This window comes from Chiloscyllium plagiosum, chromosome 4 (assembly GCF_004010195.1).
Source record: "Chiloscyllium plagiosum isolate BGI_BamShark_2017 chromosome 4, ASM401019v2, whole genome shotgun sequence".
NCBI lineage: Eukaryota > Metazoa > Chordata > Chondrichthyes > Orectolobiformes > Hemiscylliidae > Chiloscyllium > Chiloscyllium plagiosum.
Window position 1 is genome coordinate 46,351,352 of NC_057713.1, and position 26,189 is coordinate 46,377,540.

The 26,189-nt window shown below is 42.3% G+C and overlaps 1 protein-coding gene across 2 annotated transcripts in view; it reads right to left on the minus strand.

Moving 5' to 3' along the window:
• Positions 1-19,596, minus strand: part of LOC122549016 (copine-3-like) — a 76,383-nt gene extending 56,787 nt beyond the window's left edge. For both annotated transcript variants that reach the window (XM_043688139.1, XM_043688138.1), the window contains exon 1: positions 19,004-19,596. The gene's annotated coding sequence lies outside the window, so the exon portion shown is untranslated. The remainder of the gene's footprint in view (positions 1-19,003) is intronic.
• Positions 19,597-26,189: the final 6,593 nt, after the last annotated feature.

A 26,189-nucleotide genomic window follows, 5' to 3' on the forward strand; every position in this document is an offset into this window, starting at 1 on the left:
CTTTTCGGAACGCTGATAGGGGATGGGAGGGAAATATATCCCTGGTGGTGGGGTCCATTTGGAGGTGGCGGAAATGACAATGGAGGTTGGTGGGGTGGTAGGTGAGGACCAGGGGGTTCTGTCCTAGTGGCGAATGGAGGGGCGGGGCTCAAGGGCGGAGGAGCAGGAAGTGGAGGTGATGCGGTGGAGAGCATCGTCGACCACGTCTGGGGGGAAATTGTGGTCTTCGAAGGAGGAGGCCATCTGGGTTGTTCGGTATTGGAACTGGTCCTCCTGGGAGCAGATGTTGCGGAGATGAAGGAATTGGGAATATGGGAATGTATTTTACAGGGGACAGGGTGGGAGGAATTGTAGTCTAGGTAGCTGTCGGAGTCGGTCGGTTTATAGTAAATGTCCGTGTTGATTCGGTCACCGAGATAGAAATGGAGAGGTCTAGGAAGGGGAGGGAGGAGTCTGAGACGGTCCAGGTAAATTTGAGGTCGGGGTGGAAGGTGCTAGTAAAGTGGATGAACTGTTCAACCTCCTCGTGGGAGCACGAGGGAGCGCCAATACAGTCATCGATGTAGCGAAGGAAAAGGTGGGGGGTGGTGCCAGTGTAGCTGCGGAAGGTGGACTGTTCCACATATCCTACAAAGAGGTAGGCATTCTTGTTTGGCAAGGAGATATCAAGTTATTGGAAGCATAAATTTTGAAAGGTCTTATTGAAATCAGAACAGGCTTGAAGGGTCGAATGGCCAACTTGTGCTGCTAATTCATGTGTTTGTAAGTACTTTGAGAATAGATTAGATTCCCTACAGTGTGGAAACAGGGCCTTTGGCCCAACCAGTCCACACCAACCCTCTGAAGAGCAACCCACCCAGACCTATTTCCCTCTGACTAATGCACCTAACTCTACGGGCAATTTACCATGGCCAATTCACCTGACCTGCACATCTTTGGACTGTGGAAGGAAACCGGAGCACCCAGAGAAAACCCACGCAGACACAGGGAGAACGTACAAATTCCACACAATTGCCCGAGGCTGGAATCGAACCTGGGACCTTGTGCTGTGAGGCAGCAGTGCTAAGCACTGAACCACTGTGCCACCCCCTGAGGATAGCAGGATTGAAGGAAATTAATAAACTAGTTGTGCTTTTATGGCAGCTCAGCATCTTTCATGGCTAGATCAAATCAGATTTGAAGTCAATTTCACTATTTTCTAAAGTGGAATTTGAACCATGAACTCTGCAGATCACTATCAGAACCACTAAGGATTCAATCTTGTTATGGTTGGCTATCTTGCAGGCTGTAAGGGATTCAAATTCCCAAATTGGTCAATGTACACACTCTACAATAACTGAGATGCCGTCAGGGTCATGGGTCAATACAACAAATGCATTGAGCCATGCTGTCTAAACCTCAGAATCCTATGAGCCTGAACACATGTTTTGCAGCTGTACAGTGGGAACTTGTAGTTTTGAATTTTGTGCATGTCAATCAATAATGAGAGCAGCTTTCATTTACAAGATGACTTGAACAATCAAAACATGCTGAGTTATTGCACAGAAGTGCAGAGTAAATAAGAACACCAAGCTAAAACAACAAGTTATTTAAAGAGGTGACTAAATGTTAGATCAAAAAAGTAGTTTTTAAGAAAGTTCCTAATGAGATGTAAACAGCAGAGAGCAGGGGGTGAAAGGTCAATTGAGGGTTGAATAGGACATGGTGGTTGTGAACATTGTGGTTCAGCTGAGACAATAGTTGGGAGGATGGAATTTTCGCTAGGGTTATGGCTCTTGTAATGGACACTGGCATCGATGCTTTGGCCTCACTGATAAAAGAATGTAACAAATGGGAACAGGAGTGAATTAGTCTGCTTCCCATTCAGCTGATCTTATGTTTCACTCCACTCTTCTGCCTGTTCCTCATCTTCTTTGATTTCCTGACAAAGTTCTATTCCAGCATCAAACATATTCATTGATGGAGCATCTAAACCCTGTGGGTTAGGGAATTCCAATGAATTCCATAGCCTTCAGAGTGAACACTTTTTTTTCATTTCTCAGTCCGAAATGATCAGTCTCCTATCCTGAAACTATGCCCTCTGTCCTAGATACCCCAACCAGAGGAAGCAACCTGTAAGCATCGACCTTGTTAAGTCCCCTAAGATTCTGGAATGGTTCCAGTAAGGTAACCTCTTAGTCTTCCAAACTCCAAAGAGTACAGGCCCAAACTATTCCTCTTCTCATTAGAGGGTCATAGAATGTTACAGCGCAGTACAGACCCTTCGGCTCTCGATGTTGCACAGACCTGTGAAATTAATTTGACACGGATCTAACCTACACTATTCCATTATTATCCATATGTATGTCCAATGCCCATTTAAATGCCTTTAACATCCACGAGTCTACTACTGTTGTAGGCAGGCCATTCCACGTCCCTACTTTGAGCAAAGAAACTACCCCTGATATCTATGCTAAATCTATCACCCCTTAGTTTAAAGCTATGTCCCCTAGTGTTAGCCTTCACCATCCAAGGTGAAAGGTCCACCTGATCTAATCCTCTGATTATATTATATGCCTTGATAAAGTCACCTCTCAACCTTCTTCTCCAATGAAAACAGCCTCAGTTCCCTCAGCCTTTCCTCATAAGACCTTCCCTTCCATACCAGGCAATATCCTAGTAAATCTCCTCTAAACCCTTTCCAAAGCTTCCACATCCTTCCTATTATGTGGTGACCAGAACTGTACACAATACTCCAGATGCGGCCTTACCAGTATCTTCTACAGCTGAAGCATGACCTTGTGGCTCCAAAACTCAATTCCCCTATCAATAAATGCCAACACACTACATGCCTTCTTAACAACCTGATCAACCTGGGTGGCAACTTTCAGGGACGTATGCACCTGGACACAGAACTCTCTGTTCATCTACACTGCCAAGAATTTTACCATTAGCCCTGTAGTTTGCATTCCTGTTACTTCTTCCAAAACGAACTACCTCACACTTATCCACATTAAACTCCATTTGCCATTTCTCAGCCCAGCTCTGCATCTTATACATGTCCCTCTGTAACCCACAACATCTTTCAGCACTCTCCACAACTCTGCCTACTTTAGTGTCATCCGCTAATTTAGTAACCCATCCTTCTATGCCGACATCCAGATCATTTATAAAAGTGACAAACAGCAGTGGCCCTAAATCAGATCCTTGAGGCATACCACTAGTAACTGAGCACCAAGATTAACATTTCCATCAACCACCAGCCTCTGTCTTCTTTCAGCGATCCGATTTCTGATCCAAACCGCTACATCACCTTCAATCCCAAAACTCCATATTTTGTGCAATAGCCTGCAGTGTGGAATATTATCAAATGCCTTACTAAAGTCCATATACACCTCATCAATTGCTTTACTTCCATCCATCTGTTTTTTCACCTTCTCGAAGAAGTCAGTCCCTCCATACTTGGCACCAAGTATGAATCTTCCCTGGATTGCCTTCAATGCCTGTATCTACCCTCCACTAAGGGATCAAAAGAGTTCATATTTATTTGTGGATGTGGCCTAACTAGTATAGTTTTAGCAAAATGTCCCAACTTTTATACTCCATTTACTTGAATTAAAAAGGTCAGCATTCTATTTGTCTCCCCTATTGCCAAGCGTGTGGATACTACCTTTTTATGATTCATAGAAGATAAAAATCCACCTATTTTGTAGTTTTCAGCAGTCTCTCCACATTTAAATATTCAGTCCCTCTATTCTTTCTGCCAAAGTGCAAAACCTCAAATTTTCCATGAAGTTTATTCCATCCGCCAAGCTTTTGCCCGATTGTTTAATTTATTTCCGAATTTAAAAGTTTTAGCGTAGTCTACATCTTCAACAACTCTTTTAGTCACTATACCCACTTCAGATCAGTGTTTATTCTATGCTTTCTCTGTAAAGTACTTTGAGATACTTTGCTACAGTATAGGTGAAATACGAACACAAGTTGATTAAGATTCTTTCAGTAGCACTGAAGATAAGGGAAGAATGGAGGAATTGTGTAAAAGATAAATACGATTCATCATCCACAAAAGCCAGCAATCCAGAAATGGACACAAGTAAAATAAAGATTAGGAACATGAGGACAGGAGTAAGTCAGTTAGCCAGTCAAGGCTACCCCGCCACTCATGGCTGATCAAACACTTTAGCCTTTTATCCACCCCATTCCCGTAATCCTGTACACCAGCGACAATCAGATATCTACCAATCTCTATACTTAACACACTTAAAAGCCTGAATCTGTGCTGCTTTCGCTGGCACATAACCCCAAAAGGTTCACAATCCTCAGAGTAAAATAAAGATTCAGAGAATTTCACAGCACACCCAGAGGCCATTTGACCCATCGTGCCTGTAATGGCTCCTGATAAAGCTACCCAGCTCTATCTCTGTACTCCCCTAAATTCATCACTTTGAAATACTGTATATAGCCAGCTCTCTTTCAAAATCTCTTACGGAATCTTCCTCTAACCTTCTCTGAGGCTGTGCTATCTAAATCCTAGCAATTATCTGAACACAGAAGTTTTTCCTCATCTCACTCCTTGCTCCCTTACTGACAATTTTGAAATTGTGAACACAAGTTACTTGACATACTACTATTCTTCTTTACCCTGTCAAAATTGTTCATAATTTTATACATCTCAATAAGGTCACCTCTTAAATCTCTGCTCCAAGAATAAGCTCAATTTCTCAAATCTTTCCTTGTATCTAAAAACCTGTCATTGCTGGTATCATTCTCGTAAAATCTCCTTTCAACTTTCTCCAGGCTTTAATATCCTTCCTTTAATAAAGGTGTCCAAATATGGTCTGACCAAATGATTTGAAGAGGTGTAGTATCACTCTCCTGCTTTTATACTTTCTGCATCTATTTATGAATCAAACAATCCTATCGGCCTTAACAACTATTTCAACTTGCCTGGCTATCTTCAGAGCATCACGCACATGAACCCTGAGGTCCTGTACTCTCCTCAAAGTTTTACCTTTGAGCCTGTGTTATCAGTGTTTCTTCTACTAAAACACATTACCTTGCATTTCTCTGCATTGAAATTCATCTGCCAGGTATCTGTCCATTTGGCCAACTTGACAATGACTCTGAAATCACTCAGCTCACCCCAGCTTAGTATCATCTGCAAATTTAGAGATTTTCCCCTCAACACCCATCTCCAAATTATTTATATAAATCAGAAAAATAAACAAGAATCACTTCATTACAGAGTTAATTAACATTCCCCTTAATTTTAACTTATGCCCTCTGCTTCTAGGCTCCCTAACCAGTACAGGAGTAGTCAAGGTACTGTGACAAAATCTAGCTGTCAACCTTCTTTTGACCCAAAGTTGAAAATAAAAATTTGACAGGGCTTGGGGAGAGGTAAATTTTGGTTTTCAGTGAGAAAGGTATACAGAACAAAGGGCATGGAGGTATGATACAGAGAGCAAAATTCGACACTAATATTTCCACAGAGTTAACTAACTAGTCATGCAATCAGTTATATGTAGATTCCCAATAAGCAACATGCAACTTGTGCCTTTTATACCAGACACTAATGTACACCTCTATCTGCCAAAGGACATACAAAAGCCTTTGAGAAATGTCAAGAAAGGTCTCCATTTTGAAAGTGCCACACTGTGGCGGCACAGTGGCACAGTGGTCAGCACTGCTGCCTCACAGCGCCAGAGACCCGGGTTCAATTCCCGTCTCAGGCGACTGACTGTGCAAACTCCACACATTCTCCCAGTGTCTGCGTGGGTTTCCTCTGGGTGCTCCGGTTTCCTCCCACAGTCCAAAAAAAAAATGTGCAGGTTAGGTGAATTGGCCATGCTAAATTGACCGTAGTGTTAGGTGAAGGGGTAAGTGTAGGGGAATGGGTCTGGGTGGGTTGTGCTTCGGCGGGTTGGTGTGGACTTGTTGGGCTGAAGGGCCTGTTTCCACACTGCAAGTAATCTAAAAAAAAATCCAGCTAACGCTTTTGTTCATGAAAATTGCTGACCACTTGCTCATTATGAACTTTGCAGAGAGAGACAATGCACATGCACTCTCAGTTTTTTATTTGATCTTGAACACTTTAGAACTGTGTCCTTTTGTTAATATTACCTCTTTCTATTCTATGCAAAACCTCACACTTCTGTATTAATTCAATCAGCCACTTTACTACCTGTTTTGCTAGTCTGTAAGTGCTGTTGCAAATGATTTCCACTAACCTCACTGTTTGCTACACTTCCACATTTGGCAGAATAGGAAACATTAATAGTCTACTCTACATTCCAAAATCCAAATCATTTTTACATAGCAAAATAAATTAGTGGCCCTCTTCCAGATTCTTGGAGAACACAATTGCCTATCATTATGGGCTCCAGCTATTCACACATTCCGTATGAATGACTGGACGTAAAGAAAAATGTAAAATTTCTAACTTTACTGACGACACAAAAAGATGTGGGTCTGTTAATGTGAGGAGGGCATATAAAAGTTGCAAGAAGACTTAATCAGGCTGTGTGTGTGGACAGTTGGAATATAGCAAAATTGCTAGAATCTGGAGACTAGCTATATAATTACTATGGCTACAACAGCAGGTCAGAGGCTAGGAATCCTGCATCAAGTAACGCACCTCTTGACTCCCCAAGGCCTGTCCACTATCTACAAGATGCGAGTCAGCTGGGATGGAAAGTCCTCACTTGCCTAGATACGTACAGCTCCAATAGTGAAGAAGCTTGACACCATCCAGGATAAAGAGCTCGCTTTGATTGGCATCACATCCACAAATATTCACTCCCTCCCTCCACTGACATTATGTAGCAACATTGCATCTTGCAGATGTACAATGTAGAAATTCACCAAGGTTCCTGAGAAAACACGTTCCAAAACCACAACTACTACCATCTAGAAGGACAAGGGTAGCAGATACTTGGGGAACCACTGGCTGCAAGTTCGCCTCCAAGCCATTCATCATCCTGACTTGTATTGATATGCTGCGTCAACATGGACTGCAGCAGTTCAAGGCAGCTCACCATCACCTTCTCAAGGCCAACTAGGTATGGGCAATAAATGCTGGCCCAGCCAGTGCCATACACATCCAGTGAATAAATAAAATGTGAAGTTATCTACCTTGATAGGAAAAACAAAATGAGTATTTTTTTAAATGGTGACGGGTGGGAAACTTTAACATACAAACAGACTGGAATGTCTTTGTTAATAAATCACTGAAAGCAAACGTAGAGGTGAAACAAGCAGTTATGAAAGCAAATGGTAAACTGTCCTTTATTGCAAGCAGATTTACTTGTAGGCATGAAGAGTTCTTCCTGCCAGTGTATGGAGCCCTGGTGAGTGCTCATAATTGGATTTCCTAAGGAAGGTTACATTTGCCATAAAAGGGAATGCAAGAAGATTGAAGAAACTGAATCATGGGATGGCACGATAGTCCTTTGAGGATTACAAAGACCCAGCTTGCATCCATAAGATGGTGGCGGAGTAAGATACTTCAGCCGGAGCTCATCCACTCAGTCCGTTTCTTCACTGCGTTTTAAACTCTGCATGTTCTTTTCTCTTTTCAGCCTCAGTGCGGAACTGCTGAGGCATCCTCCTGGCACAGCGTGGCATCCTCCCGGCAAGCTTGGGAGTCTTTCTGCAGCCCATGGCAGTCTCTCAGCCCGGCAATCAAGGTGGCCAGTGGTGAGAGCAGTGCCCAATGCATACCCAGTGCTCAGAGACCATGAGTGGACCTTGCCCAAGCATGTTCTAGAGACAGGAAGTCAGAGGCAGCATTTTCAGCGACCGCAGCGGTGATGGCATTACGGCTCAACATGCGAAGAATGAGTGGTAAGGGAGGTCCCTGGTATCTTCAGTAGCAGTGCCCAGAACAGGCCGCTGAGGTCTCCCAGACAGCGAGTTAAGCAAAAGAGACCAGGGTCCCAGCAACCACTCATCAAAAACTGTTGAACTTTTAACTTTATTCCTTTTTTTTCTAATTTACATTAAGGAGGACTTTAAGTGTTAACTATTACCTGATTTCTGTACTTTTCTACTTAGTGAAGGTCTGTAAAGCTTAGGCTTTCAACTTTGCTTCTTTTACTACTTTCTACCTTAGATGTTTGTACTTATGTACCTTTGTAATTAAATGTGTGGCAACATTAGACACTTTTCATTGTACTTCTGTGCTTGAGTACATGTAACAATAAAATCTAAATCTACATTTGAGTATTTAGAAGCATGAGGGGTGATCTCATTGAAACCCCCAACAGGCTCAAGAGGATAGACATGGGGAGGATCTTTTTCCTGCCAACGGTGGAAGGGTTTAGAACTAGGAGACAGTCAGGAATTAGGGGTGGGCTATTTAGGATTGAAACGGAGAGGAATTTGTTCACTGAGAGGATGATGAATCTTTAGAATTCTCTAAATGGAGGGTCAATGGTCAAGTATATTCAATATGAAGATCAACAGATTTCTAGATGGTAAATATATCAGGAATAGGAGGGTAAATGGTACTGAGGTAGAAAGCTAACTATAATTTCACTGTATAGCAGAGCAGGCTCAACAAACTGAATGTGTTGCTGGAAAAGCGCAGCAGGTCAGGCAGCATCCAGGAAACAGGAGAATCGACGTTTCGGGCATAAGTCCTTCTTCAGGCTTATGCCTGAAACGTCGATTCTCCTGTTCCCTGGATGCTGCCTGACCTGCTGCGCTTTTCCAGCAACACATTTTCAGCTCTGATCTCCAGCATCTGCAGACCTCACTTTCTCGACAAACTGAATGGTCTACTCATACATCCTGTATTCCACCAGCCTGAAATAAAACCATCAATCACAACCTGCAGTTTATGTTAAGATTTTAAACAGTTGGAGACTGATTTTCAAGCATCTATGTAATACCTTATCAAACACTTCCTTGAAATCCATGTAGACAACATACATCGCATTCCCTTAATAAACCTTTACTGTTACTTTACCAAAACATTCAATTAGAATGGTTAAGCACCATCTGCCTTTTACAAATCCATGCTGGTTCTTAGTTAACTTAAAACTCTCCAAGCGGCCCGTTGATGTTTTTTATCTCCTGTCTATTGTTTCTAAAATTGTACCCATCCATGATGTTAAACTAATTGGCATGTAGATGCTCAGATTGACTTTATAGGTTTCCTTAAGTAAGTGTGTCTGTGTGCAACTCTCCAGTTCCTTTACATCTCCTCCATATCCAGGGAAGTACCAAAAGATTAAAATAAGCTTTTGTTATCTTCATCACTAATCCTTTTAGAAATGTGAAAGGAAAGTCATCCACACCAGGTGACTTGTCAACCACAAACATAATCAACTTTTCAAGTACCATCTCCCTCTCGATTCTGCTCAAATCACTGCCTCCATTATTTTCGCTTCAACCAACATTTTGCCTCAGTGCCTGAAGCTCTCCCTCTTCCACTATACATCAAGCTATACCTTATTCCTCTATATCTTCCTAATATATGGCCTTAGGTGCAATCCTGAGATTACTATCTTTGAAATAATATTTCCTTAGGGGTGTCAGTCGCTATTCCAGTATTAAAGTTTTCAGCCTTAATCATCATTGTGAATATGCTGGTGAGGTACCATTTTGAATCACAGGAGCTTTGTGGCTTATGTAAACCCATTATGCTGCTAGGAAGGTGTACTGAGTGTAACAAGCCGGTCAGCCGGGTGGACCTCATAGAATATGAATTCCCTGATTGGGGCCCTTAACCTGGTTCAATCAGGCAGCCCTGGCTAACAGATGAAAACAGAACTGTCACACAGCAGTCCCCTGCAACCGCAGATTACGATGGTTCATGGTCTCCCAATCCAACTGCTTGTTTTGTGGTGCTGTGGAGTCCGTGGACCATGTTTATATTGGGTGCAGGCACTTGCACTCCCTTTTTGATTTTCTCAAAAACCTTCTCCTCTGCTTTTGGTCGCACTTCAGTCCCACACTCCTGATCCTTGGGCACCCGGTGCAGAGGGGGGAGGCTAGGTTGAAGGACCTCCTTGTGGGTCTGCTCCTGGGCGTGGCCATACTGGCCATAAACAGGTCCAGGAAGCGGGGTGTGGAGGGGGTGGTTAGGGCCAATTACCTGCCCCTCTTCCGTGGTTATGTTCGAGCCCGGGTATCACTAGAAACGGAGCACATGGTGTCCACTAACACAATCGAGATTTTCAGGGAAAGGTGGGCACCGCAGGGAGTGGAGTATATTACTTCCCACTCCAACTCTATTTTGATTTAATCCCTGCCCTCCGCTTCACTGTTTGATCATACAGCATTGCCCTTTAAGAAGGTCACTGCTTGTCACTGGCCACTAGTGTGTTTCCTTTCTGCCTAGTGTGGAATACAAATAAAGATTTACACTCTTGTTTTTCACTGTGTCCGACACCCGCGCACACATGACATGGTGCTGGGGAACAATAAGTTAAGTGGTAGTGTGGGGAACAAAAAAGAGAAAAACATTTTTTTAAAAAGAAACAGAACTGTCAAATATCCTGTTCATTCTAAGAGGAAGTTGGATCAGTGTCAAGTACTACACATCTGTCAATAAAGGATGACCTGGTGATTGAACACCGGCCTTTGTGCAGTTACTTCAGTGCTGACAAGAGAAAAGGATTCGCTCCTGAAGAAATTCACTCGCAACAATCATCTGTGAGTTGGGGTAAGCATTTTTGCATTATGCCGTTATTTAGGAAGTTTGACTTGTTTGACCCTGAAGACTGGAGCCAGTATGTAGAAAGGATGTGTTATTTTTTTTCCTGGGCAAACAATGCTATCAGTTTTACTCGGTAGTTCCAGAACTGGAGGAATCTGTGCAGAATTCTTGTTGAGGTTAAGATGACAGGCAGAGGCATGTGACTTTGGTTTAACCCTTAATGAAATGCAGCAAGACCATTTGATTTGTGGGATTAATGATGCAACTATGCGAAAGCACCTACTAGCTCAAGCCCAATTAGACTTTAAGCAGGCACTATAACTGGCTTTATCATTAGAAAATACAGCAAGCAGAGTATGAGTTACAGGATGGAAGGGGCACCACCTCTAGGCCAACTGAGCTTGGGGGACACCACTTGAGTGAAGGCAATTGCATCGCTCCACTTAGGGCATATCCTGAACAGAAAGATTTTAGGTCAGCCCACAGCAATAGCCCAAAACAAAGTCTAGCCTCAATTGAACAGTTAACATTTTCTTCAGGATCCAGATCAGCAAACCATTGTAGTTGCCTCTGGTAAGTGGACTCAAAACGGCAAAAGAGTCCAAGTCTGAACTGAGGAAGAGAACCATAGGGCGGTATCCAGGACAGTGCACACCCTGGAAAGTCCATCTGGATCTGGTTTGGGACAGTTAAATTGCTTAGCAACATCCAATTCAGAACTAATCAAAATAAGCATCTGGTTAAATGGTCACCCAGTTCTCAGAGGTTGGTACTGGCACAGCTGTATCAGTAATTGCAGGAATGGACTTTAACAAAATTCACTCTGGACTCCAACTCTTAAGGGTGCATAAGATCTCGGCTAGACTTAGAACTTAGACCAGAAAGCCCTTACAGATTAATGGTACAACTTTGGTTTTGGTGTCTTATGAGAAGCAACTGGTTCAGTTACCATTCATTGTGGTAAAAAGCTTGGGCCCCAAGCCTGATTCAATTAGAAAATGACTGCCTGAGTGAAGTCAGAATTAAATACCTCGATGTTTTTCGGAAAGTTCAAAGGAATGTCAAAGGAACCAAGGCCACCATGCATGTCGACCAGGAAGCAATTCCATGATTCCGTAAGGCAAGCCCAGTGCCATTTGCCTTACATGCAAAAGTAGAGGCAGAAACCCAGGAGGCTGGAAAATGAAGGATTCATCAAACCAGAACAGCTTGTAGAATGGGCCGCAAATGTCATACGATTGTGAAGCCCAATGGGTCAGTTCACCTTTGCCAGGATTTTAAACAAATGGTAAACCACTTCTCACAGCTGAATAAATACACAATCATTTGAACAGGGGACTTATCCACAAAACTGAAAATGTGTTGCTGGAAAAGCGCAAGTCAGGCAGCATCCAAGGAACAGGAGAATCGACGTTTCAGGCATAAGCCCTTCTTCAGGAACAAAGCTGTCCTTCACGAAGCTGGACATGGGCCATGAGTACCTGCAATTGTGGTTAGACGAGGAATCCCAGAATTAATTAAGACACTTACCACAACTAATGTCAATAAGGATTTGTACTAATGTCTGAGACTGCCACTTGGGGGACCATTAGCCTGTGCCATTTTTTAGCAGGTGACGGAGAACATTTTACAAGGTCTACCCCAGGTCACCATTTATCTAGATGATGTGCTAATAACAGTGAAGGTCTGTTAGACGCGTCTCAAAGGCAGGTATGTGTCTCAGATGATGTGTTTTCCAGGTACCCAAAGTGACTGGGTTACAGAGTCGACAAGACTGGGTTACACCTGTTGGAAAACAAAATGAGGGCAATCAAACATGCCCTTGCTCTTATGTCTGTACCAGAACTTAGGTTTTTCCTTGGACTGGCAAATTACTATGGACAGTTCATATGTAACCTGGCCTACATCCTGGTATCCTTACATCTGCTACTGAAAATGGGTCAACCTTCGAAATGATCTAATAGTGAAGATGTAAAGAGTAGTGAAACGGCATCAGGAACACCAGTGCTGCACATATGCCTTCTCTAAGTGAGATGGGGGACAAAGTTTGGTGCTGAAACCACGGAAATGGCCCTATATGAGTAAGAGGCATGGTTAACGCGAGGTCAGGTCCCATGACATACAAAGTTCGGGTAGCTGAGGTGGTCCTGAAAAAGTACGACGACCATATGAAAGCTGCAAACTTGCAAAAAGGGCGGCACGGTGGCACAGTGTTACCACTGCTGCCTCACAGCGCCAGAGACCCGGGTTCAATTCCCGCCTCAGGCGACTGACTGTGTGGAGTTTGCACGTTCTCCGTGTCTGCGTGGGTTTCCTCCGGGTGCTCCGGTTTCCTCTCACCGTCCAAAGATGTACAGGTCAGGTGAATTGGCTATGCTAAAATTGCCCGTAGTGTTAGGTAAGGCATAAGTGTGCCTCACAGCGCCAGAGACCCGGGTTCAATTCCCGCCTCAGGCGACTGACTGTGCGGAGTTTGCACGTTCTCCCTGTGTCTGCGTGGGTTTCCTCCGGGTGCTCCGGTTCCCTCCCACCGTCCAAAGATGTACAGGTCAGGTGAATTGGCTATGCTAAAATTACCCGTAGTGTTAGGTAAGGCATAAGTGTAGGGGTATGGGTGGGTTGTGCTTCGGCGGGTCGGTGTGGACTTGTTGGGCCGAAGAGCCTGTTTCCACACTGTAATGTAATCTAATCTAATCCCCAGACCCTCAGAGCAGCCAGAAATGCTGTCAGAACCTGTGAGTTTTCCCCTTTGTCTAGTGTCGAAGAAACCTGCAAGACTGAAATGGACAAGGCAAATGTAGCAGTCTTGACATCTTTACCACCTGAAGAACAGGATGAATTTATTCCAAATCACTGTGGATGCAAGAGGTGGGCTACAGTCCAGTACCATCACTGAATATCAAGGGATTGGACTCCATCTTGTTGGCAAAAATCACTGCTGAGTATTGTGTGGCCTGAATGGTGCTCAACAATAGCCAGCCCCTGCTTCAATTCTGCACTTGTATGTGGACAGAATCAGTTCAATGATTACAGATCTCATTTCTGACCTTATAATGGAGACAGAGTTGTTGATAAAGGAGCTGAATAATGATAGAATCCTGAGGAATTCCTGTTGTGATGTTTTGTGACTGAGATGATTGACATCTAATAACCACTATAATATCATTTTGTGCGAAATATGACACCAGTTTTCCCATTGATACCAATTTTGCTAGGGCCCTATATGATAGACTTCAGAACTTTAGTTGTTCATGGATTGAATTAATCCAAGTTGTCCATGTTTGGATGAAGGCTGTTGTGGGATCAAGAGCTGAATGACCTTGACAAATCAAACTGAGCATCAAAAAGCAGGTTATGTGGAATAAGTGCTGCTGATAGCATTGTAAATGACACCTACTATTATTTTGCTGATGATGGAGAATAGACTGATGTGACATTAATTGGTTGGATTGGATTTATCCTGTTTTTTAGGGTGTACCTGGGTAATTGCCATAGTTGGATAGGTGACAGTTTTGTTTATGTACTGGGAAGTGTGGCTCGGGGTGCAGCTTTTCCTGTAGAACATGCCATCAGTACAATTGCCAGAATATTGTTAGGCCCCCTAGCCTTTGCAATATCCAGTATCTCCAGCTACTTCTGAAAATGATGTAGAGTGAATCAAATGGCTGAAGACTGTATTTGTACTACTGGGTATCTCAAGAGGGTAACAGCATTGTCCACTCGGAACCTCTGACTGAAAATGCTTACAAATGCACCAGCCTTGACTTTTGCACTGATGTACTAAGTCCCTCATCTTTGAGGATGGCAATATTTGTGGAGACTCTTCCTTCAGTGGGCTATTTAATTGTCCATAACCATGCATGTCTGAATGTGACAGGACTGCTGAACTTGGATCGGATCCACTGGTTTTGAGATTACTTCACCCTGGCTACTGTTTGGCAAACAAGTAATCTTGTGAGGTGGCTTCACCAGAAAAACATTTTTTAAGGTACTAGTTTGCTCATTGGTCCATCAAACCAAAGTTGTAGGTGTTGACTTTGACAATGAATTAGAACTATTAGCACTGTTGATCAGACTGATATCAGAGATTGATTTATTGGATAATCATTTACTGGGATCAATGATCAGTGATGCTCCAATGAAAGCTGCTCTCATAATGGCCACACTGAAAATTTCCATGTTTTCCTCCTCTGTAACAGGAAGATCGTGTTGTTGCAGCAGGAGGAGCAGCAGCAGCATTTTACAGTCCCAGCCGTTGTCCCAGCTGTTCTTCTACCTTTCTCTATGGCTATCTGGAAGAAGATTTCAATTATGTTCCAGTTATTTCCAAATGTTGATTGAAAATAACACTCAGCTGGGAGAAGCAACGTGATGCACTCTTGCAGCTTCCTGCATTTCTATAAAAAGTGCAAATTATTCAATTTTTGCTGCCTTAAACCATCCCTGCACTTGGCACTTTTCCACATGCAATACGGTAATAACTAATGCAGTGCTAAGAAATTGACACAAAGAAAATCAATTCCAATTGTGAAATTAAGGTAGCCAAAGTTTGGTAATCAATGTAGGAACTCACGGCAAATGTTGCGTGTTTCCCTTGGGAAAGCCCCAGAAGAGCTGTGACACACACACACACACTCTCCATTTATAGTGAATGTTACATGCTGCTTGTGGTATAGCCTTGCACCCTTGAACCAAAATTGACTTTCCAATCACCACCATGAATACTGATTCCCTTTACCATCATCACATTATGACAGTGATGTTTACCATCTACAAAGATGTACTGCAACAATTCAACAAGGCTCCTGCAAAGGCAACTTCCAAATCTACAATTTATACTGCAGAGAAGAACAAGTACAACATCATTATTTCAAACCAGACCCTGTTCACAGAACAGAATCATAGAACCATACTGTGTGAAAACAGGCCACTTGACCCAACAAGTCCATACCGACCCTCTAAAGAGAAATCCACTCAGAGCCATTCCCTACCCTATTACTCCACATTTACCCCTGACTAATGCACCTTACCTACACATCCCTGAACACTATAGGCAATTAGGCGTGGCCAATTCCCCTAACCTGCACATCTTTTGGATTGTGGGAGGAAACCAGAGCATCCGGAGGAAACCAATTCAGACACGGAGAAAATGTGCGAACTCCATATAGACAGTTGCCGGAGGCTGGAATCAAACCCTCGTCCCTGGTGCAGTGAGACAGCAGTGCTAACCACTAAGTTGATGTCCCAGTTTGATGGAAATAAGATTGGAAGCTATGCCAAGCTATGAGGCTACAGACTGAAGTTGAATACAACTCTGCTGTGACAGATGGCCCCAACTATTAACGGATTCTCAGTCTTGAGTTGGCAGAACTTTCAAAATCTATCCTATTCAGCATGGTGGTACTGCCACATAACACAACAAAGGGTCCCCTCAATGTGAAGGTGGGACTTCATCGCCATAAGGACAATGAAATGTTTATTCCTACCAATACTGTTGTGGTCAGATGTAACTACTACTGGTAGATTATTGAAGATGAGGCCAAGTATGTCTTTCTATCTTATTGATTCTGTTACCACCTGTTACAGTCCATTCTAGCAGTTATGTTCTTTCGGACTCCACCATCTTAACCAGTAATGGTACTATTGAGTCTCTCAGATATTTCACTGAACACTGAAATTCCCACATTTATGTCAGTGTCCTCAAAGTAGCGTTCAACATGGAGGAGTACTGAGTCATCAGTACAGAAGAGATGGTAAATGATAATCAACATTTGTTCATACAGTACAAAAAAAATCTCAAATCTCTTCTGTTCCTCCAATTCCAGGAAATATACTGGATTGAAACATCATGGGGCCCAGTATTCTGGGACTCCCATTACAAATACCAACTGTATACCATTGGTAGGTCAGTCCTATTGGATGAACAGGTCGTACACAATAATGGTGATGGTGCATCTGGGATGTTGTCTGCAAAGATGTGGACCGGGGGGGGGGGGGGTGTTCTCTCCATTCCATGATCAGTCAGTAAGCAATCACAATCGGTCTGGTTCTTTAAAGACTTCATTATTTTCTTCATATGGCTGGGTACAGAGCATCTGGAAACACATGGAGGAGCTGCACACATGGCTTAAGACAAAGACATTTTTATACTTTTCTTAAAGAAAAGTACAGGCCATGATCGCATAGTACAGACAGTTACCGATCAACATACGATATTACTTTATTTGAGTTACTTGGTCCAATGATATTTCCTGAGAACCAACTTTGTTTTCCATCACTCAGGCCACCCTTATCTCACTAATCGAGCCTTTGCACCTGCAGCTGAAGGTCAGTTAGGATGTCCAGTAATGTCTTAGCTAGTCTAGTTATTTCTACGCTGTAAAGGGAGCATTGTCTGCTAATTTCTAATGAAGCAGAGTGTGGTTAGTTAATTATGTAGCCATAGCAGAATTAATAGACATTTTATGCAGTTTTTAGCATAAATTGTCAATTTGTAGCCTAGAAGCCATTTTGTCACATTATTTGCATTAAGAAGCCATTTTATTGTCACCTTAGCTATTAAGAGCATGTGTTAAGTGGTTGTTCCTGACAACAACTAGTTACCTCAGCCTGTATTCAGGTTTCATATATCCTCATGTATAAGACAAGATTCTTTGAAAATAACTTTGTCACTGTTTTGCTGGACTAGTCTGTGAAACAGGTCTTCCAATTTTGGCACAAGCCCCCAAATGTTAGTACAGAGTGCTTTGCAGAGTGACCATGTCTAGATTTACCACTGTTTCTGATGCCAGTGTCAGTGTCAATGTTGGTCAGACTGCCCTATTTCATTCCTTTTATCATATTTTGTAACACTTGTCAACAAATAAATGACTAACTAGGCTATTTCAGAAGACACTTCAGAATAGATCTCACAACTATATTAAGACAGATGACAAACCTAGGTTAAAAGATATAGATTTTAAGGGTATCGAAGAAAGTAAAAGAAACAGAAGGGTTTAGGAAAGGAATACCAGAGCTTAGAACCTAACCAGGGAAAATACAACTACAAATGGAGGAGTGAATCAAAGGCTCAAAAGACAATGGAAGAGATTTTTCAGAGGTTTTTGGAATTGGATATAAATTACAGAGCCTGGCAGATGTGAAGCCATAAAGGAATTTATACACAGATGAAATTTCTAAAATCAAAGTAATACTTAATCAAGAGCGAATGTAGGTTAGTGAACACATGGTTAATAGGTGGTGAACAGGTTACCATGCGAGTTAAGACACAGTAGAGTTTTAAATAGCCTCAAATTTACACAGACTTTTGAACTTGGAAAGACAGCCAGGAGTGCAATAGTCAGTTCCAAGACATGGCTGGGATTTTCAGCAGATCAAATATCAAATTGGGCAACGCAAAAGGCAGAATGAAGTTATGACAGAGATCCAAAGTGGGGTGGGGAAAGTGAGAGAAAAAAAACAAAACTAACTCAGTGTTCAAAAATATGAAGTGCTAAAGAAATGTTGCAATGTACGCACAAACTGGCGATTTCACAATTACTTTTGTATCCCTCTGATTTAATCCAACGTCGAAATCGGCTGTGTGTACAAACTGAAACCAACCACTGAAATGTTAACAGCATCAAGATATGCCCACTATAATTTGTTAGTTATGGTACGTTCCATTACAATGTTGAATATTTTGCACGACCTCATATCGAAAAAAGCTCTGAAATACAAAAGCAAACGAACCTTTCTTTTTTTAGAGAAATAGTCTGCCCACGCCCCTTTTCCCCCCGGACAGTGACTATTTATGTGGACAGGGTGATTATGAGCACTGTATTTTGGGGCGTAGCGTCTTAACCCTTCACTGCCTCCACAACATGGGAGAAATCTTCCACACAAGTGGCCACCCCGGTTCTCTCCTTCGAGATTGTGCCAAGCTGTAGCACGTTTGCAGAAGGTGTTTTTAATTGTGAAAGTCCCGTTCCTTTCCTTCGCTTGTTGAATGCAGCAGAATGACAGATGCTCTTTCTTGTTTTGGGGAGCTATTTAAGAGAAGGGCGGAATTGTCAGAAAGAAACAGGTCACTAAGTTGTTGAATCCTGGCCAATATTTTCAGCCCTGTCTTTTTTGTAAATACCAAGATGTACACGAATCCTACTCAACTGGGGGGGGGGGGGGAATCTGCTGACCGACAACTCGAAAGTCTGACTACCAGAATCCACACTTGCTAATGTTGTTTCTTCTCTCCACTCTCGGTGAAGCTGGCTACGCCCTCGAAAGTTTCAACACTCACCGACAACAAATGTTATATCGTGAAATCAGACTTTTATTTTTGAGGCGAAGAATGAAACATTCGGACGCCAACCTTACCTGAAAAGTCACCCAAACTCCTTCAAGAGTCCCCTTCGGTCTCGGCACAGCCAGAGAAGAGGAAAGTACGTCGAAATTAATTAATTCACGGCCTGCAAATCCTAGCAGTGACGGATATCTATCCCTCCTGGTCCAAGCCCGCTAGCTGAAGTGAAAATCCACAAGTGTGAGTCAGACGGTCAGTGAGCTCGTTCCACTCTGACCACACTCTGCTCCAGTTTTACTCAAACACAACTTCCCAGAGGCCGGGCACTGCGCATGTACTGATCACAGGAAGGCGCACATTTCACTTCAAAGAACAACATTCTCTGGCGTCAACTTATTAAGGAAAGCCCCGCATCCCTTTGACTTTATAACATCCAACAGTTTTAGACCTCATCGTTCTACCTGGAGTTTCACTCGTGAATTAACTTTTTTTTTTGTGGACAGCTTCCTGAAGAATTTTCTCTTGGTTTGCTAAATCCACTTTTACTTCTCGATTAAAATTGGGGGGCAACCTCTTGTCTCCCGCACTTGATTGTCCTGTTTCTTGTTGATTTCTGGACGTTATTTTTCTCCTGGAGAGCATTCAGTTTGTATTATCTTTTCCCTTCTAAACAGTTACGCGGTTTTATCAGTGAACGCTGACGTTTGATCGCTCAGCTAAATTATATCCTATTTTTGCTCTCTACGAGCTGAACATATTTAGTGTCTATTAAAATTCCGAAAGTCAGTTTCAGGTTCATTACTGGCTTTCGGTATCGAACTGATTGGCTTTTTTTTACTATGTTAAGTCAATAACGGGCACAAAGTTACAAAATAAACATATTCGAGTTAAATCAGTCGACAATCTCACCTATCCATGCTTTCTAGTTCCCTAAATATTTCCAGAATGTTTGCTTCAGATATCTAAAAGGAAATTCACTCCATGTTTGAATCTTTTTAGGGTTAATTTTCTAACATCTGTAGTAACATGTCATTAGTGTTAATGCCACAGTATGTACCATTTGCAAGATGCACTGCAGATATTCACCAAAGATCCTTGGACAGCACCTTCTAAATCCAAGACTCCTTCCATCTCGAACGATAAGGACAGCTAATTCGTGGGAACACCACCACTTACAAGGACACCTCCGAGCCACTCACCATCCTGACATGGAAATGTATTGCCATTACTTCACTGTTGCTGAGTCAAATCCTGGAACTCCCTGCCAAACAGGATTGTTGGAATTCCTGGAGCATATGGACTGGAACACCTCAAGGAGGCAGCTGACCACCACTTTCTGAGGGGCAACCTGGGAATGCAGTGAATGCTCGCCCAACCAGTGACGTTTACATGAATAATTGTTTTAAAAATCTTTATACACTTGAACTAACTCTGAGTTGCTGAGTTTGAGTTGCTTTTTCAGATCTATCTTTCTTGAACAGTTTAGCATTTTTTTACCTGACAGGATGAATGTCCAATATTCACAGAACTTTATCATTAACTGTAAAAATCTCTAAATAAGTTAGAAAAAACTACATCCATCTTAAAATATATTGAAAAATTGCAATGTCATCATTCTCCTCACCATTTCATCCATGTGCACTTATCCCAATAACCAGTTGGTGGTGCAAAACTTCAGCATTCATTGCTTATTTCTTCACAACCCAATCCTATATTGTGTGTGTGTGTGTGTGCGTCTGTCTGTGTGTTTATACTCAGCTGCCTACGAATGACTTGCACCAGCTTCCAACAGCATGATTGTCTTTATTCCAGAGCTCTAGATTAATAATTTGAAAAATGCAACTTCAAATCTCACCATGGCAGTTTTAGAATTTTTACTGTGTTCAGTTTACAAATTTGCAAAAAAAAACTTATGACAGTTTTATGACAGTGTTCCCAGAAACAGTGTTTGCATTTTGAACATCTTTAGTTCAGATTTTATGAGCTGCAAGCTGAACTAACGTTGTGCATTTGGGAGAGGGAACTTACTTGGATTCTATGAACCAGGAGGCAGTTACACCTCTGAGGGAAAAGTATCCTGATATGGTCAGAAACAGGAGGGTGTGGCTGCAAGTGAGGCATTAGGGGGACCCAAAGGACAGAATTGCAGGAGGGTCAGCTCCTGCAGTTGTCTTAACAGGTTTGAGGTTCTTTCAGCTTGAATCCTTGATAGTAGGTATTGTGGGATGGATGAAAAAAACATGCCATTGTGATACATGAAGTGTCAAGCGAGGGAGGCAAAAGTGGGAGGAGGGGACAGCATAGTCAGACTGACTGACAGTGTTCTCTACAGCTGTGAGTCCAAATGTCTGTGTTGGCCCATTGTGAGGTGTCAAGATATCTGCTCTGGGCTGGAGAAGAACTTGCGGTTCATCTTGGCACCAGTGAGACAGGCAGAGCTAGAAAAAAAGTTCTGCACAGCCAGTATATGGAACTGACACCAAATTATGAAGAGTCTCAAATCTCTAGATTATTACTTGAGTCATGTAAAAATTGACAGAGGGCAAACAAAGTTAAGGAGATGAATGTGTGGCTGGAAGACTGTTGTGAGAGAAATGGGTTCTGGTTCTCACACTGGTGAAGTTGGATCTGTCCTGTTGGGAAAGTCTACATCTGAACTTTACTGGGACTGATGTTCCTGGAAGCTGCGTTTCGAGGGAATTAGAACAGATGGTGGGGCAAACTAAATGGTGGGGCAAGGGCCCAAATTTGAGATGTCGCGGTGAATCAAAGAATGCAGAAAAAGCAACAGAGGAAGGAATTAATATGGGAAAAGAAAAGCAAACAATGACAGGATGGGACAAAGAATGCAGATCTAAGAGTAAATCAGATAAGACTAGAAGTTAGAAAAATAATAAAAGGACATACTTAAGGCACTGTACGTGAATGTACATATCATTTGAAGCAAAACAGATGAACTAATAGTACAAATTGAGATAAATATGTGCAGTCTAGTGGCAATTACTGAGACATGGCTGCAGGATGACTGAGATTATGATTAGGATTGAAGGGTATGTGACATTTATGAAAGACTTAGAGCTCAAAGTGTAGAGAAGTGGCTCTGTTAATGAAAGATGATATTAGCAAAATAGAGAAGGATAACCCAAATTCCGGAAACCAGAATATAGATGCAGTTTGGGGAAAGATCAGGGATAAAAGTAGGAGGTCACTTGTGGGAGTTGTATACAGGCCCTCCAACAGGAACGACCTGGTAGTACAGGGTATCAAGAAAGTGTGGTGCTGGAAAAGCACAGCAGGTCAGGCAGCATCCGAGAAGCAGGAGAATTGACGTTTCAGGCATTAGCCCTTCATCAAGAGGTGCTTCTGCTCCTTGGATGCTGCCTGAACTGCTGTGCTTTTCCAGCACCACACTCTTGACTCTGATCTCCAGCATGTGCAGTCCTTGCTTTTTCCTAGGGTATCAAGAAAGAAAGAATGGGAGGTGTCAAAAGAGTACAGGCATTATCACGGGGGGGGGGGTTTAACCTACATATAAAATGGAAAGATCAGGTGGAAAAAAAAGGATGAGGAATCCATTGACTGTTTTCCAGATAAATTCTTAGATTGGTATGCTATTGCACTAATGTGGATGAGTTGGACTGAAGGGTCTGTTTCCATGATGTACATCTCTCTATGACTGTAACCAGACAACAGATTAAATTAGACCTGGTTTTGACCAATGAGACTGGATTAATTATTGACTTCATAGTGAAAACATCCCTGAGTAGCAGCAACCATAATATGGTTGAATTTTACATACAGTTTGAGGGAGAAAAGTGTGTGTTTAAGACTAGCGTTCCTTCTAAGTTGCATAGTGGTGCTCGTACACAGCCTTTCCAAGATTCCATGCAGAGTGACTGGCATTGGCATGAGAACCATGGCATTGAGTTCTGGGTCTGAAAGTCATTGCTCCACATGAACCTCAGAGAGTCACGTAACTAGTACGGAAGTTGAGGGAATGCTGTCCAAGAATCAAATATAAACATGGACAATTGTGAGGACATGAAAGCAGAGCTAGAAAAAAGTGAACTGACAATTTTGGTTAACAAATACATCAATAGAGATGTAGTGGCAAACATTAAAAGAGATATTCCAGAAAGTGCAGAATGGACGCATTACAACAAGCAAGAAAGGCTGTATGGGACATACCCACTATCTGTGGTTAATTGAAAATATCAAAAATTGCATTAATCAAAGAAGATATTCAATTGTGCAAAGATAGGTGACAGAGCAGATTAAATAGAGTAAGAAAACTGCAGAGAATTATCAAAAGATAGGGAACAAAATAAAAGAGTACCAGAAAAGGTTATGCAAAAATATAAAAACAGATTGGAAAAATTTCTTTGGACATTCATGCAGTGATGTGAGGCATCAGCAACAGCAGAAATGTACAGTGAGGAGATGTTACCAAAACCAGCATTATGCAAACCTAAAAATCAGATGCCAACCATCAAAGTTGGCAAGCCACAACACTGGACTACATGCATGCTACAGAGTGGAAGCAGCATGCAACAGATCACTAAGCAAACCAACAACCAACTGATTTGATAAAATCCCTGTAGACCTGTTACATTCAATTGTGAATCGTGGCATAGGAAAATCCAAAATATTCCCATCCTCGAGGCCATGGAAGCTCAAAATATCAATGCAAACGACAAGACTTAAGTATTACCAAACCTTGTGTTATAAAATTATTACTAAACAAGTTAGATGTCTGACTGAAATCTGGTTTGTTAGATCATATTTCATTTTGTTTCAATGAAGTAATTTCTTCTACTTCGAAAGAACATGTCAGTAAGCTTTGGCTGATTGAAAAGGACATCGGTAGACTGTACCATTACTGGAAGACCTAACATCTACTAACTCAGTGCCAGCTAGGACAGAAACTGTTGAGGTGCTGGAAAAGGATTTGAGGAGGACAAAGTTTTCAGTCCTGGGACATGGATGTCGCTGGATGGTCAGCATTTATTGTCCAACCCTAGTTGCCCTTGTGAAGATGATAGTGAGCTACCTTCTTGAACTGCTACAGTCCTTGTGCTGTAGATAGACCCATAATGCCCTTGGGGAGGGAATTCTGGTTCATGACAAGGAGAGAGATGTGAAACTGCAGATCCTTCCTGACAACTTCAAATCTGAAGTGTTATGAGATGTTCATGATGTAGTAGGACACCAAGTGACAAAAAAGGCAACTGCTCGAACAAGAGTGTTACTGACTCGGGATGGATACTGATACTGATGATTACTATCCTAATTGTGAGAGGTATACTTTGGCCAATGCAGGGAAGCAACTTCACCCCAGCATGGGATCACTGGTCAGCAAGAGGCCTCTAAAGATTCTTGCAATGAATTTTACAGTCCTTGAACTCCTATTCTAACAGAACTGAACACATTTTCATCCTCCTCGATATCTTTACCAATTTCATGCAGGCCATTTCCATCTGTGAGCAAATGGTCTCAACTACAGCCAGGGTGTTAGTACATGATTGGTTTGTCCATCAAGTGTGCCATGTTCCATTGATCAGAATACAACTTTGAGAGCAAGGTCCTACAGGTGCTTTGCAAGGTCTGTGGCATTGCCAAGAGTTGCATCACTCCACATTATCCAGAGAGTAATGGACTGGGTACACAATTCAACTGTATGACGGTCTGCAGACAGGCCTCCTGAGAGTAAATGAAAGTCAGCTGAATACCATTCCGAGGTGGTTTATGCTTAGAATAGCACCCTGTAGTTATCCACTGGCTGTTCCTTACACTCTCTCTTTCTTTGCATGAGACCCAATCCTTCCCATAGACCAACTCCTTGGAGCCACCACACCCTCTGATAGTCGAGCATCAAGCAAGACTAAGCCTTATATTCAAGATGATGTCCAAAAGGACAGAGGAAGTATTTCTGAGAACAGTAACATTGAGTAATCACAAGACTGTTAAGATTGACCTTTTGATTGGTACAAGAGCATTGCAAAATTGCAGTACTAAAGTTGGGAATAAGATACAGAATATTTGGATCCCTGAACCCCACAGAATCATCAAACGCTGAATACAGGAGGTTATACCTATGTTATTGAACCAATAAATAGAGGCCAGCTTCAGCAAACAGATCATGGAGGGGAGTTGCTTGAAAGGAGACAGCAACTGAACCTGCAAGTACCATTAATCTCACAATGCATTGAGACCAACTGACCTGGATCCTTATATGGGTGATCCACTGCAGAGGCTTCGAAGGTACGGGTACAGATAAGTGGTTGGGAAGGTCTTCTCAACCAAATGCTGGCTATCACCTCAACACTTAACAGTTTCTCAGGCCAGTGATGACAGAAAAGAGAAAGTGTGGACCCACACATTCTAACTGTCATGGTGCAACTGATCCTGCTAACCATGCAACAGCTTAGCAAATGGTTACTATGCACCATGTGCAGTTGCTGGGACAGCATATTTCAAACAGAGAAGGGTGTAACAGAGTCACCAGGAGCAGGTGGCCACCATGTGGGAGGGCAACTGCAACACTTAAACAGACCCTCTCTGGAAATAAGGGTGACTCTAAGGCCTCTTGAGAAGAAGAAACAGATTGACAAAAGGTTCTTTAACCCAATGTAGACCAAAGGCTATATTCCTTGCACATACTATAAATATTTTTTGTTCACCTTCAATTTCCCTCATGTTTGTAATGAGCTAATGCCATTGGAATAAAGAATCCCTGTTTCATCCGTTAGTTCAAATCTCATGTCACAGTTGTAATGACACTGATGCACAACTTGGGCTGAATGTTGCAAGGGCTGCCTTGAAAAAATGGTATAATAATTGAGCACTTGCCAGCATAGCTTTGTATTAGCCACAGTGATACAGTTAATGACAGGGCTATTGCTAAAGTGGGCTCTTGCCGGGGGGAGAAAAAGGAAATTGTAGAAAGTTGTCAGGAATATTACAAGTAAATGATTACTTAGGTTAAGGATTTGCTGTAAGATATCCAGCTATAAGCATGAAGTCAGCCTTAGAATCACTATTATTAAAGCTAAAGAAAATGAAAGTAAAATATATTTGTTCGGTTGATATTTTTAGCAGAAAGTACTCAGCAACAGCTGGAGAGAAATGCTTCCCAAGCTTTTTCCTACTGTGACACCATTCGGCCTATCACGTTTGCACTGACACTTCAAAGAACATCCCAACCAGAGTTCCACTCTATCCCTGTAAACCTGCATTTCCCATGGCTAATCCCTGTAACCC